This window comes from Gorilla gorilla, chromosome 3 (genome assembly GCF_029281585.2).
Source record: "Gorilla gorilla gorilla isolate KB3781 chromosome 3, NHGRI_mGorGor1-v2.1_pri, whole genome shotgun sequence".
Classification (NCBI taxonomy): Eukaryota; Metazoa; Chordata; class Mammalia; order Primates; family Hominidae; genus Gorilla; species Gorilla gorilla.
Genome location: NC_073227.2, coordinates 102,663,862 through 102,679,179, shown reverse-complemented (window position 1 = coordinate 102,679,179; position 15,318 = coordinate 102,663,862).

Here is a 15,318-nt window from a genome sequence, read left to right as displayed (position 1 = left end):
GGGATTACAGGTGCCCACCACCACACCTGGCTAATTTTTGTATTTTTTAGTAGAGACAGGGTTTCGCCATGTTGGCCAGGCTGGTCTTGAACTCCTGACCTCAGGTGATCCACCTGCCTCAGCCTCCCAAAGTGCTGGAATTACAGGCATGAGCCACCACACCAGGCCTGTTTTTTTCTTTTGAAAAAATGCCAAAGGCTGGCCGGGCGCGGTGGCTCATGCCTGTAATCCCAGCACTTTGGGAAGCCGAGGTGGGTGGATCACCTGAGGTCAGGAGTTCGAGACCAGCCTGGCCAACATGGTGAAACCCCGTCTCTACTAAAAATACAAAAATTAGCTGGGCATGGTGGCGTGTGCCTGTAATCCCAGCTACTTGGGAGGCTGAGGAGGAGAATCGCTTGACCACGAGAGGCGGATGTTACAGTGAGCCGAGATCATGCCAGTGCACTCCAGCCTGGGTGACAGAGGGAGACTCCATCTCAAAAAAAAAAAAAAAAAAAAAAATCCAAAGGCTTGTCTCTTAGTGCAGGGTGCTTGGTCTCCATGTGGCAAGAAGTTTTGAAGGTTCCATGGCTTTGCTGGATAGCCGGTCGCCACATATTATACAAGGCAGGCTTGGAGAATGTGAATCGCCTGTTGCAATGAACCTGTAATTTAAGTAGGACTCTTGGCATTTTCTTTTAAATGCACCTTTCTTTTTGTTGGCAGTCTTAGAGTCTTCTGCTGTCTCATTATTGGGTCTTTTCCCTTTTTAAGGAAGCTCTTGGCCGGGTGTGGCGGCTCATGCCTGTAATCCCAGCACTTTGGGAGGCCGAGGCGGGTGGATCACAAGGTCTGGAGTTTGAGACCAGCCTGACCAACATGGTGAAACCCTGTCTCTACTAAAAATACAAAAAGTAGCCAGGTGTGGTGGCGCACGTCTGTAATCCTGGCTACTCAGGAGGCTGAGGCAGGAGAATCGCTTGTTGCAGTGAGCCGAGATGGCGCTGCTGCACTCCAGCCTGGGCGACACAGCGAGACTCCATCTCAAATAAATAAATAAATAAATAAAAATAAAAGAAGCTCTCCAGTGACATTTGCTTTTTCTCATTTTGGCTAGGGCTAGCTTGTGGGCTTAGCAAAACTGTGACTGAGACAAGTGCACAGTGATGGAAAGAGGCAAAGACAGAAGTGGTAAATCAAATAAAGGGCAGGCCACACATGGACTAAAATAAATGTCAGATTCTGACTTAAAGCCTGCCACCAGATGCAGCTGTACAATTGAAGTACATCGACTCATCTGCCACTTTAAAGCTTGCCACTAGATGAAGCTTAATTGTCACTTGCTGATAAGGTTTTGATGTGAGTCTGCAAACAACTAATTTATTATGGTCTTTGCCATCAAACCTCTCTGCTAATGTTAATCTGTATTTGCAGCCACTCTCCAGCGCTAGTGTCACCGCCTCAGCTCCACCTCAGATCATCAGACATTCAATTCCTATAAGCAGAGCACAACCTACATCCTTCACAGGAGCAGTTCACAGTAGGGTTCGTGCTCCTGTGAGCATCTAATGCCACAGCTGATCTGACAGGAGGCGGAGCTCAGACTGTAATTCTCATTCACCTGACGCTCACCTCCTGCTGTGCAGCCCGATTCCTAACAGGCGTGGACCAGTACCAGTTTGTGGCCCAGGAGTTGGGGACCCCTGGTCTACAGTCTTATCAAATGTGGTGGACACTATCTGCTTTCACTGATTTTTTTTTTTTTTTTGAGACAGAGTCTTGCTCTCTCGCCCAGGCTGGAGTACAGTGGCGTGATCTCGGCTCACTGCAAGCTCCGCCTCCCAGGTTCAAGCCATTCTCCTGCCTCAGCCTCCCAAGTAGCTGGGACTACAGGCGCCTGCCACCTCGCCCGGCTAATTTTTTTGTATTTTTAGTAGAGACGGGGTTTCACCGTGTTAGCCAGGATGGTCTCGATCTCATGACCTTGTGATCCACCCGCCTTGGCCTCCCAAAGTGCTGGGATTACCGGTGTGAGACACTGCGCCCGACCAATTTTAAGGGAAGAAACCTAGAATGTATATTAAATATTTTGAGGTGCTGGGCCAGAATATGAAGTACTTGGAAATACAAACAGCATTCTCAACAGGGTTTTCAGTAGAAGATTGGCAATGGGAGGGAAGAAGAGGGGTATGGTATGTAGATGTACAGCTGCATAGAGTTTGGTTTCCTGAATCACATCTTTGGATAATCTTGGCTAGGGGCAGAGTGAATCCCTAAAGGACTATGAGAAAACACATTTTCCCAGAAACATGCCAAACTGATCAAGAGGGCTTTAAGTAAAATGTTGAAGGAAGGAAAGGAGGAAAATCAGGATAATGCCAAGTCTGTATGCGATAGAAGACACCTGAAATGACAGAGAATAACAATGAGCAGAAATCCGACACCTTAAAAGTTATCAGTATGAGACAGTATTTGAAGCTCTGAATACAGATGAGGTTACTCTATCCTCTTCTCTGCTACATTCTGCAAATTAATCTGCAATTGTTTGGCTGTCTTCTGTCAGTTTCAGTTTGGAGGTCTTCCATAGTCAGCAAGGACAAAGCTCAGAAGACAGAGATTGGAAAGAAAGGGGCTGGCCAGCCTCCCCAGAAGTGCCACAGGGTGGCATCTTAGTATGCATACCACAGACTAAAGTCTAGTTCTCAGATTGTGCTACCACACAATCAAACTCACAAGGCACCACTGCAAAATCCAATACACTAATTCATTTATTTAGTAATGTACAATTGTAAGGACAAGAGAAGCCTTTCTTTCCCGTGGCCTGACCTTTATAACTGCCATAAAAAGTGATGCTTTCCTTGTATGAGAGTAACTAGGAGGCTGAATTGTTTATCAAAGAGTGATTAATCCACAAAAAAAGGAAAAGATGATGAACATTAATCTTGAGGGAAGCATGAAATGGTAGTCTGATTAACTATTTCTAATCCTACCAAACAGGCCTTCTCTAGTGACAAAAATAGCCATATTCACTAAGTTTGGAATTTCAAGCTGGTGAGTGCTAGATAATCACCACAGTGTTATTTTTATACCATATTCGATACAATTTTAGGCATCCATTATAATTTTAGCTATGAAGACTATGCAGCAAGGAATATAGGAAATATGTATGGCATAATAGCTAACGAGAAAAGCAGGATATGCAATTGTATTTTGTACTCTAATTTCATTGTTTAAACCAAACATATAAGGAAAAAACTGGTGTGAAATACATAAAACTGCTCAGAGTAGTTATATTCAGAAGGTAGTCTTATGATCTTATGAGTGATTTGTGTTTTTCCTTTTTCTTTCTTTATTTCTTTTTTTTTTCTTTTTCTTTCTTTCTTTTTTTTTTTTTTTTTTGAGACAGAGTCTGGTTATGTTGCCAGGCTGGAGTGCAGTGACGTGATCCCGGCTCACTGCAACCTCTGCCTCCCGGGTTCAAGCGATTCTCCTGCCTCACCCTCCCCGGTAGCTAGGATTAGAGGCACGTGACAGCACGCCCAGCTAATTTTCGTATTTTTAGTACAGACCGGGTTTCACCATGTTGTCCAGGATGGTCTTGATTTTCTGACCTCGTGATCCACCTGCCTCGGCCTCCCAAAGTGCTGGGATTACAGGCGTGAGCCACTGCGCCCGGCCTGTTCTCAGCTTCTTTAATTCACATGGTGGAAAAATGCTGCTCAGTCCTATAATATAATTTCTTCCTACCTCCAGCACCTCTGGCCAACTGTTTAGAGACACAGTATCCCAATTTCCATTCCAGAACATAAAATCCAATTGATCGGCAGGGTGCGGTGGCTCACGCCTGTAATCCCAGCACTTTGGGAGGCCGAGGCAGGCGGACCACAAGGTCAGGAGATCGAGACCATCCTGGTTAACATGGTGAAACCCCCGTCTCTACTAAAAATACAAAAAATTAGCCAGGCATGGTGGAGGGCGCCTGTAGTCCCAGCTACTTGCGAGGCTGAGGCAGGATAATGGCGTGAACCTGGGAGGCAGAGCTTGCTGTGAGCCGGGATTGTGCCACTGCACTCCAGCCTGGGCGACAGAGCCAGACTCCATCTCAAAAAAAAAAAAACAGTCCCTCTCCCTCTCCCTCTCCCTCTCCCTCTCCCTCTCCCTCTCCCCACGGTCTCCCTCTCCCGCTCTTTCCACGGTCTCCCTCTGATGCCGAACCGAAGCTGGACGGTACTGCTGCCATCTCGGCTCACTACAACCTCCCTGCCTGATTCTCCTGCCTCAGCCTGCCGAGTGCCTGCGATTGCGGGCGCGCGCCGCCACGCCTGACTGGTTTTCGTATTTTTTTGGTGGAGACGGGGTTTCGCTGTGTTGGCCGGGCTGGTCTCCAGCTCCTAACCGCGAGTGATCGGCCAGCCTCGGCCTCCCGAGGTGCCGGGATTGCAGACGGAGTCTCGTTCACTCGGTGCTCAATGGTGCCCAGGCTGGAGTGCAGTGGCGTGATCTCGGCCCGCTACAGCCACCTCCCAGCCGCCTGCCTTGGCCTCCCGGAGTGCCGAGATTGCAGCCTCTGCCCGGCTGCCGCCCCGTCTGGGAAGTGAGGAGCGTCTCCGCCTGGCCACCCATCGCCCGGGATGTGAGGAGCCCCTCTGCCTGGCTGCCCAGTCTGGAAAGTGAGGAGCATCTCTGCCCGGCCGCCATCCCATCTAGGAAACGAGGAGCGCCTCTTCCCGGCCGCCATCACATCTGGGAAGTGAGGAGCGTCTCTGCCCGGCCGCCCATCGTCTGAGATGTGGGGAGCACCTCTGCCCTGCCGCCCCGTCCGGGATGTGAGGAGCGTCTCTGCCCGGCCGCCCCGTCTGAGAAGTGAGGAGACCCTCTGCCTGGCAACCGCCCCATCTGAGAAGTGAGGAGCCCCTCCGCCCGGCAGCCGCCCTGCCCGAGAAGTGAGGAGCCCCTCCGCCCAGCAGCCACCCCGTCTGGGAAGTGATGAGCGTCTCCGCCCGGCAGCCACCTCGTCCGGGAGGGAGGTGGGGGGGTCAGCCCCCCGCCTGGCCAGCCGCCCCGTCCGGGAGGGAGCTGGGGGGGTCAGCCCCCCGCCCGGCCAGCCGCCCCGTCCGGGAGGGAGGTGGGGGGGTCAGCCCCCCGCCTGGCCAGCCGCACCGTCCGGGAGGGAGGTGGGGGGGTTAGCCCCCTGCCTGGCCGGCCACCCGGTCCGAGAGGTGAGGGGCGCCTCTGCCCGGCCGCCCCTACTGGGAAGTGAGGAGCCCCTCTGCCCGGCCAGCCGCTCCGTCCGGGAGGGAGGTGGGGGGGTCAGCCCCCCGCCCGGCCAGCCGCCCCGTCCGGAAGGGAGGTGGGGGGCTCAACCCCCTGCCTGGCCAGCCACCCTGTCCCGGAGGTGAGGGGCGCCTCTGCCCGGCTGCCCCTACTGGGAAGTGAGGAGCCCCCCCGCCCGGCCAGCCGCCCCGTCCGGGAGGGAGGTGGGGGTTCAGCCCCCCACCTGGCCAGCCGCCCCATCCCGGAGGTGAGGGGCGCCTCTGCCCGGCCGCCCCCACTGGGAAGTGAGGAGCCCCTCTGCCCGGCCACCACCCCGTCTGGGAGGTGTACCCAACAGCTCATTGAGAACGGGCCATGATGACAATGGCGGTTTTGTGGAATGGAAAGGGGGGAAAGGTGGGGAAAAGATTGAGAAATCGGATGGTTGCCGTGTCTGTGTAGAAAGAGGTAGACATGGGAGACTTTTCATTTTGTTCTGTACTAAGAAAAAATTCTTCTGCCTTGGGATCCTGTTGGTCTGTGACCCTGCCCCCAACCCTGTGCTCTCTGAAACATGTGCTGTGTCCACTCAGGGTTGAATGGATTAAGGGCGGTGCAAGATGTGCTTTGTTAAACAGATGCTTGAAGGCAGCATGCTCGTTAAGGGCCATCACCACTCCCTAATCTCAAGTACCCAGGGACACAAACACTGCGGAGGGCCGCAGGGTCCTCTGCCTAGGAAAACCAGAGAACTTTGTTCACTTGTTTGTCTGCTGACCTTCCCTCCACTATCGTCCTGTAACCCTGCCAAGTCCCCCTCTGCGAGAAACACCCAAGAATGATCAATAAAAAATAAAAAAGAAAAAAAAAAAAAAGAAAAAACAAAAATTAGCTGGGCACAGTGGCATGTGCCTGTAATCCAGCCTGGCGACAGAGTGAGACTCCGTCTCAAAAAAAAAAAAAATATCCAATTGACCAGTTTGGGTCAGGTGTTCACCGCTGGACTTGGCAATGGCAAGGGAGGTGGGGCTGGGGTCATGTAAAATTGGCTGCGAGCGACCACATCTGGTTAGGAGAAGAGTTCAGAGAAGGGAGTCATGCTTTGGCACACAATTCAAAAGATATTTAACTTTCTGGGTTTCTCAGGAGTCCTCAGGATCAAGGTGGAGAAATAAGAGTGGGTTGAAGAGATCAGAGGATAGATTGTAACTGCTTAAATGAACAGACTCTAAAAAGATACATCAATGATATCCTGCCAGAGATTTCTGGAGGGAGTGGCTCTCAGATCTTAGAGGTAGATTTCTAATAGTACTTGTTGGGAACAAGCCCCCCAAAATCTGGCCATAAACTGGCCCCAAAACTGGCCATAAACAAAATCTGTGCAGCACTGTAACATGTTCATAATGGCCCTAACGCCCACACTGGAAGGTTGTGGGTTTAGGGGAATGAGGGCAAGGAACACCCGGCCCGCCCAGGGTGGAAAACCGCTTAAAGGCGTTCTTAAACCACAAACAATAGCATGAGCAATCTGTGCCTTAATGACATGCTCCTGCTGCAGTTAACTAGCCCAACCTATTCCTTTAATTCGGCCCACCCCTTCGTTTCCCATAAGGAATACTTTTAGTTAATTTAATATCTATAGAAACAATGCTAATGACTGGTTTGTTGTTAATAAATACGTGCGTAAATCTCTGTTCGGGGCTCTCAGCTCTAGAGGGCTGTGAGACCCCTGATTTCCCACTTCACACCTCTATATTTCCGTGTGTGTGTCTTTAATTCCTCTAGCACCGCTCAGTTAGGGTCTCCCTGACCCAGCTGGTGTCGGCAAGTACGCAGCAAGGCTCTATGTGGTCCTATCTTTTTTCTGTCATCTTTATTAGCCTTAAACTCCCTGGAGCTAGTGAATTTGCTCTTCCTCTTTCTCTAATACCCTTAAATCTCCTCCCCTGTCCACACTTTCAGCTGATGACAGATTTCTTAACTGACTGAGAAAAATGAAAGGAATCAGACCTGATCATGTTTAACACCAAACCTACTAACTGAGTTACATCAGTTCACATAAGCTTCCTCCCTTCCTATAGAACACATGAACTGTCTCTGCTTCACCTTGTGTGCTGGATTCCATCTCCTCTCAGCTACTTAAGAACTTGGCTTCTGCAATTATTCCCCTATTTCTACCCCTACATCACCAGTTTTTCTCTTTCTACTGGATCATTATCATCATCTTACAACCATGGTGTAATATGAAGGGAAAAAATCACCCCCACAAATAAAGCTATATGTTACCTAGGCTGCCAGTTGGCTATAAAGTTAAGCTATCAGCAGACCCAAAAGCTACTTCTCATGTTCTAGTCCATGTGAACAAATACTGTGTCCCCATTGAAAAAACATATTTTAGCAGTCTTTACAAATCGCTTTCTGAATGTGTTCAACTATGGTCAGCATTACAGAATGTTATGCAATGCACTTGTTCTGTTGGGGTCATCAAGGACTTGAATCTGGTCTCAAGTCTAGTTATTCATCTAGAAGCAATGATACGAGAGGTGATAGGTGTGGGTCTGAAGGCTCATCAGTGTTCCTCTGCAAAGCAACTACCTCAGTAATGGTCATTATAGGTTCTTTAGGCAAGGAAAGACTAATCTCTACAGCAGTAGATGGACCAGATTTCTATTGCTGCTGTAACAAGTTACCACAAATTTAGTGGCTTAAAACAACCCATTTATTATTTTGTAGTTCTAGAGGTCTCACTGGACTAAATTAAGGTGTCAGCAGGACTGCGTTATTCTGGAGATTTTTAGGGAGAATTTCTTTCCTTGCCTTTTCCAGCTTCCAGAGGCCACCTGCATTCCTCGGCATGTGGCCTTCTCCCTTCATCTTCAAAGCCAGTGGTGCAGCACCTTCAATCTCTCCAACTGTAATCTGACCCTGACCCTCCTGTCCCCCTCTTACAAGGTCCCTTATGATTACCTTGGGCCCACCTGGATAATCTAGGATAATCTTTCCATCTCAAGAATCTGAAATGTCCCTCTTGCCATGTAAAGAAATATATTCACAGACTTTATGGATCTGGATGTGGACATCTTTGGGGGCCATTATTCTGTCTACCACAGTAGAGGAAGAATGTTCACAATGAAGGCTTGGCAGAATTTTGAGGTTCAAGGTCATCTGGTTCATTGGAATTTGTTTAAACTCTAATTTCCAAAGTTTCACTGTTTCCTGATCAATACCTTAACTTTAGCCTAAGATATCATGCAAGTTAATTCCATTTGCTTTATAACTCAGCCATCTTTATGGTCAGAATTTGGGTTCAATTTTCAAAAATCTTGACCATGTAGCTACATGAGGCAAGATTTTCTTTCCTTTTTTTTTTTTTTTTTTTTTTTTTGAGACAGTGTCTTGCTCTGTAGCCCAGGCTGGAGTGCAGTGGCGAGACCTCGGCTCACTGCGACCTCTGCCTCCTGGGTTCAAGCGGTTCTCCTGCCTCAGCCTCCTGAGTAGTTGGGACTACAGGTGTGTGCCACCATGCCCAGCTAATTTTTGTATTTTTAGTAGAGACGGGGTTTCACCATGTTGGTCAGGATGGTCTCAATCTCTTGACCTCATGAACTGCCCACTTGGCCTCCCAAAGTGCTGGGATTACATGCATGAGCCACCACGCCTGGCCAAGATTTTTTTTCCCAGGCAGATAAGAAACATTCTGGTTCCTTGTCCAGGCCTTGAAGTAGGAATTTAAAGCCTTGAGCTTATCTTTTTCTTTTTCTAAGTTCTCCAGTGTACTTTGAAATAGTCAACCCACTCCACAATCCTTGTACCCTTTATTTCCATTAAATAATCCTATTGCAGCAACTTCTTGGTCATCCAAGGTAGTAACTATTTTGCCACTGTATGCCATGGACCACCAATGCCATTATCACTGGCAATGAGGTCGTTAAAACCTTTAAATCCAATGGGATCAGAAAATTTTTATCCTTAAAGTGTAGCTTCCTGGAAACTACTTATCTTACTAATAACTGGGTATAGTGAGAAAACAAAGTCACTGCAAGTATTCTGGAATAAAGAGATTTAATGTAGGAATTGAGGGTTAGATGGATGTAGGAGAAGCTGGAGAAGTGAAGGTCTGGAGCTGCAGCTGAAGGATTGTAGAACATTCACTAATGACTTTGGCTTGAAGCATTGGAGTCGATGAAAAAGCTGAGCTCATGGAGAAACATAAGAAACCAGAGATTGTGGAGGAGCCTGAGGAGCTGCCATTTATGGCCACCTTGGCCTCAAAGCAGGCACTTGCACGGAAGTCTGGGAAGCTGTCGTGATTGGCTGACACAACCGCAAAGTGGGAGCTGGCGGAGAAATTGAGAAATTGAAAACGGCCACAAATTACCGGGAGAAGTGGGTGATGCTTCCACATCCTGAGAATAAAAGCTTCCTTGCTTTGCCTTCTTATTCTATTGTGAGTACCTGCTATGGGCTGAATGTATCTCCCCAGAGGTCATGTTGAAATCCTAACCCCTAAGGTAACGGTACTAGAAATGGGGCCTTTGATAGGTGGTTAGATTATGAAGGCAGAACCCTCATGAATGGGATTAGTGCCCTTATAAAAGAGATCGCAGAGATCTGCGTTATCAATTCCACATGTGAGGATCCCTGAGAAGGTGCCATCTATGAATCAGAAAAAGAGCCCTCACCAGACACAGAATCTACCAATATCTTGATCTTGGACTTTCCAGCCTCCAGAAGTGTGGGAAATAAATTTCTGTTGTTTATAAGCTACCCAGTCTGTGTCATTTTGTCACAGCAGGCAAAAGGGACTAAAACAGCACCTCTCACTGGCACATCCTAACTTGGGATCATAACGGGAAGGGGATTCTAGGAAATGTTCCTGGTTTTTCCTCTTCAAGGCAGAGATATTACAAGTGGGTGGTATAATGCAAAGTTGACAACCAACAAATCAGTTAGGATACCTTTGATTTAGAGAAATAAACTGGCCAGTCAAACTAGCTTAAATGATAAAGGGAATTTATTGAATCATGTGACTAAGTCTAGAGGCAGAGATAGCTGTAGGGAGAAGTCGATCTGGCAGTTCAAAGAATGTGACCATGACCTGGTATCCTGTTTACCACATCTTAGTAACTCTTCCTTGCTGTTTGATTCCTGTCTTCATAGGGATCTTTCTGTTGTGAAACGGCTGCCAGTAGTTGGTTCCCTTAGCTACATGCTCTGTTTATGACCAATAGGAGAGTATTTCTTCACTCAAATATCAAAAGGAGGCTGGGTGTGGTGGCTCACGTCTGTAATCCCAGCACTTTGGGAGGCCAAGACCAGCAGATCACTAGGTCAGGAGTTCGAGACCAGCCTGGCCATCATGGTGGAACCCTGTCTCTATTAAAAATACAAAAATTAGCCAGGGGTGGTGGTGGTCACCTGTAATCCCAACTACTCAGGAGGCTGAGGCAGGAGAATCACTTGAACCTGGGAGGCGGAGGTTGCAGTGATCTGAGATGGGCCACAGCACTCCAGCCTAGGTGACACAGCAAGACTCTATCTCAAAATAAAAATGAAAATAAAAATAAAATAGAAAAAATAAAAGGGGGCTGGGCACAGTGGTTCACATCTGTAACCCCAGCACTTTGGGAGGCCAAGGTGGGTGGATCACTTGAGGCCAGGCATTAGAGACCAGCCTGACCAACATGGCAAAACCCTGCCTCTACTAAAAATACAAAAATTAGCCAGGTGTGGTGGTCCACATCTGTAATTCCAGCTACTCAGGAGGCTGAGGCATGAGAATCGCTTGAACCCAGGAGGCGGAGGTTGCAGTGAGCTGAAATTGCACCACTGCACTCCATCCTGGGTGAGAAAGCAAGACTCTTTCTCCAAAAAAAAAAAAAAAAAAAAAAAATCAAAGGGAAGTTCTTCAAATGTGACTAGCTGACTTAGGGGCTGTGCCTGGCGACAATGTTACCAGTGGTGATGAGTTCATTCTGATGAGCTGGCTTGCTGTTCTGTATTACCTCCTCTGGCTCCACTTGTTTCTCCTATGCTATTTATTACTAAGAGAAGGAAAAACTGATGTTGGGGAGCCCCAAGTAGCAAATGTCTACTACAGTAGCCAAAACATCAAGGATATAAATTAGTTAAACAGAAAAACCCCTCCTACAGAGGTACTATCTAATTATGTGTTACTATTTTTGAAGTGTGACTTTTAAGCAATTGTACTGAGTCTGAGAGCCTGAGAACTCTCAGCCCTGGCATGAGAAAGTGATTATTCTGAGGCAGCTCTTATGGAGTAAGGAAATATCAAATAACTGAGAGCCACTGCAACAAACGAAAAGGCCCCCAAAGAGCCACAGGACAGAGACACTTTCCTAAACGTTTTCTTAGGTTTTCCATATTTCTAAATTGAACCTTAATCTGAAAACCCTGACTCTTCTGTATTCTTTCAATAATTATTCTCTTGAACTGCAACTCCTGCAAACTAAGTGGGACAATTATAAACTTAGCAGCTAAAAGAACCTTAAAAGTGGCTGGATAGGCCAGGCGCCTTTTTCCAGGCCTGCCCATGGACCAGTCAGCATGCACTTCCTCCTGTCCATGGACCAGTCAGCATGCACTTACTCCATGCTGAGCCCATAAAAACCCTGGATTCAGCTATACTCAGACTCTGGTCAGGACTGCCTCCCTGAGGATAGGAGATACCCACTTCAGGTCTCCTCTCCACTGAGAGCTGTTTGATCTCCCAATAAAGCTCTTCTCCACCTTGCTCACCCTCCAGTTGCCCGCATAACCTCATTCTTCCTGCAAGTGAGACAAGAACTTGGGACCTGCCAAATGGTGGGAGTGAAAGGAGCTGTGGCTGTGGGTGGGAGCTAAAGGGGCTGTAACACTTTTCTGGTTGGCTCACCGAGCTGCAGGCAGTGACACTCTTCCAGACTGTGGGAGTGAAGAGTGACAACCCTTCTGGGGTTCCAGACCTCAGGATTTCCCAAGCCAGAGCTGTAACCCTATAGCCTTCCTGTCTTCTGCTGGCACTGGGCGGCTGCCCCACACAATGGGAAGCAGTGGTGGGGCTGGGCCAGTCCAGGAGCCGCAGGCTGGAGCAGAGTGGCAGCACTGAAAGAGCTGTTAACACAAATGGGCTGAAACATGCCCCCCAACTCCCCGCGCTGTGGGTGACAAGGAGGAGAGAAGAGCTGTGGCCCTTCTGGGAGCCCAGACCTCAGGGTTTCGAGCTGGGGCTGTGACATGCTGTAACACCCTCTTTGGGGTTCTGTGGTTCCTGGTGTCTCTGAACTTTCAGGCGCCACTATGTTCCCCTCGTCCAGACACTGGTGCCTGCAGTGGAAGCCACCTGCAGTACGTCTTGTCCAGCCGCAGCCTCGCATGGAGCCAGTGCTTGTGCTGGTGCCTGGAGCTGCCTACCCTGCTGCAGCAGCCAGCGTGCTTGGCTGTACACAGTGGCCAGACTCCATGCTCACTCACTCACACACCCCTCACTGCTCTGTGCATGGCTCACCCTTGGCAGGCATGAGATCTGGGCTGGTAGTGCAAGTGGAGTGCAGCCTGCTGGGCCACGTGGGCGGAACAAGCCCAGAGGGCATGGTAGCAGAGGTGCCACCAACCGCAGAGCTTTCCGGCTGGTGAAGAGACACCCAAAGGATCCTGTGACGTTATGGACAAATGCCACCTGCAGTAGCTAATCAAAATCTCATTCCAGAACTTCAGAAGGGGGTAGAAAATGAAGGAAAAAATTTTGCATTGGATGAAAACGCTAGTCTGAGTCTTTACTGGAAATATTATCAATAATATTAATTCAAGTCTTTCTTGTTTAATTTTGAATGATCCCTTATTGTCATTAGAGCACGATTTTTCTTTGCAGAAAAATATCCTTCTAGGAAAAATAAGCAAAGTCACATGACCACATGTAAATAACACCCTCTTTGTAGATTTATCTCCTCAGAAGAAATTAACCAAGAAAGGCTAAAAAAACAGTCAATTCATGGCCTGGCGCGGTGCCTCACGCTTGTAATCCCAGCACTTTGGGAGGCCGAGGCAGGCAGATTACTTGAGCTGAGGAGTTCAAGACCAGGTTGGGCAACATGGTGAAACCCCACCTGTACAAAAAATACAAAAACTAGCCAGGTGTGGTTGTACACACCTGTGGTCCCAACTACTTGGGAGGCTGAGGGTGGGAGGATCACTTGAGCCCAGGAGGTTAAGGCTGCAGTTAGTTGTGATTGTGCCACCGTACTCTAGCCTGGGCAACAGAGTGAGATCCTGTCTCAAAAAAAAAAAAAAAAGTCTTTTCATGACAGTGCCCTTTTAACTCATCTCCCTGATGTCCTCCCACAGTCCACCATCCACACAGCATCCATTATCTTCCACTTAAAGTCAGGTCATGTTCTTCCTCTGCTCAAAACCCTTCCATGGTTTCTCATGACTTTGATAATAAAAGTAGAGTGCTAACCAGTTTACAAGACCCTGAGTAAGCTCATTACTGGCTACTTCTCAGGTATGATCTATTATACTTGCTTTCCTTCACTTTAGCCACACTGGACTCCATTTTTCACTGTAAGCACAAATCACGCTCCTGCCTCAGGTGTACCCTTTGCCTTGTAAAGTCTTCCCTAAGCTAAGTATACAGTTTTCTCTCTTACTTTCTTCAGGGCACTACTCAAAAAGTTATTTCCTTGAAGAGTTTTCTCTGACTGTCCTATAGCACATATCCTATGTGTAGCATTTTATTTTTTTTCTTCCTATCACTTCCTAAAATTATATTACATATCTGTCTGTCGTTTGTCTCTGCCACTAGAATGTCAGCTCCATGAGACCAGAGACCTTGCCTATTTTGATCACTGTTATATTTCCCAGTCCTAGAAATGTACATGTGCCATTAATGTGTTGCATGGTTGAAAGTGAATAACTACCTAGAAATTACCCCAGTATTTATGTTCTAAGAAGCATTTAGATGAATCAAGATATATCTTGGAGGTGGGAGGAGTTGGTGATTGATAGGATATGGGGGGTGAGGGAGGGGGGATATCAAAGATGATTCCCTGGATTTTGGCAGGAATATATGGGTGGGTGGAGATGTCATTTACTGAGAAGAGGAAGACCAAAGAAGCAGGTTTGTAGGGAAAGTAGAGTTCAGTTTTGGACATTTAAAGCTTGAGATGCCTGTGAACATTCAAGTAGGGATGTCAAATAGGCAGTTTGATATGTAGGTCTGGAGTGAGAGGAGTGTATTTCCTTATTATTTCTTTTTTAAAGAGATGGGGGTCTCACTGTATTGCCCAGGCTGGGCTTGAATTACTGGGTTCAAGGGAATCTCCTCTTTCAGCCTTCTGAGTAGCTGGGACTACAGGCGTGTGATCAGCTTTGTCTGAATTCTTTTTTGAGCTATGTTTTAAAAAACTGTATCTAAAAGCAAACTATTGACATCCTCATGAGTAAGCAGAACTGACTCTACAGTATTAGACTTTATGGCTGAAGTAAAACCCGACTTTTCAGAGTTGATAGGGCTTTTATTTTCTGAATAAAGTGAAGCTTCCTGATAACCAAGGCATATGACAGAGAATGTTCACTGCATGGGCAATTGGTCACTTCACGTAAAATCACAAACTAACTCTCCAACAAAATGCTTAAATCCCACTGATGGTGTTCTGCAAATAGGTCCAGATAGGTTATAGGCTGTTTAACATGGTTGTAGAAGCAGCTCAAGTATGTGTACCTTGTATAAAAAAATGGGTTCTTCGGCTGTTTCTTCCACACTGTTTATTCCAGGTTGCCAACTGGCATACATACCCTATTAATACTTTAAAAATTTGAACATAAGGGAACCTCCTGCTGCATTTGCAGACTGCACCTAGCAGATGAAAACTGACTTCCTTGGCTTAGGTGTATGCATCTTGTTCTAGGTAAAAGTGATTCCAGTTTAATTCTCAAACAGACTTCATTTTTGGCCTTTTACAAGTACTTTAGTTTTTGCTGCAGAGAATAATTGCTTTACAAAGGCTAAATTCAATGATGATCTAGCATTTTAGTGTGTTATCTGAAACACACTGGGAATCTCCTAAAGCAATGGAATAGTTC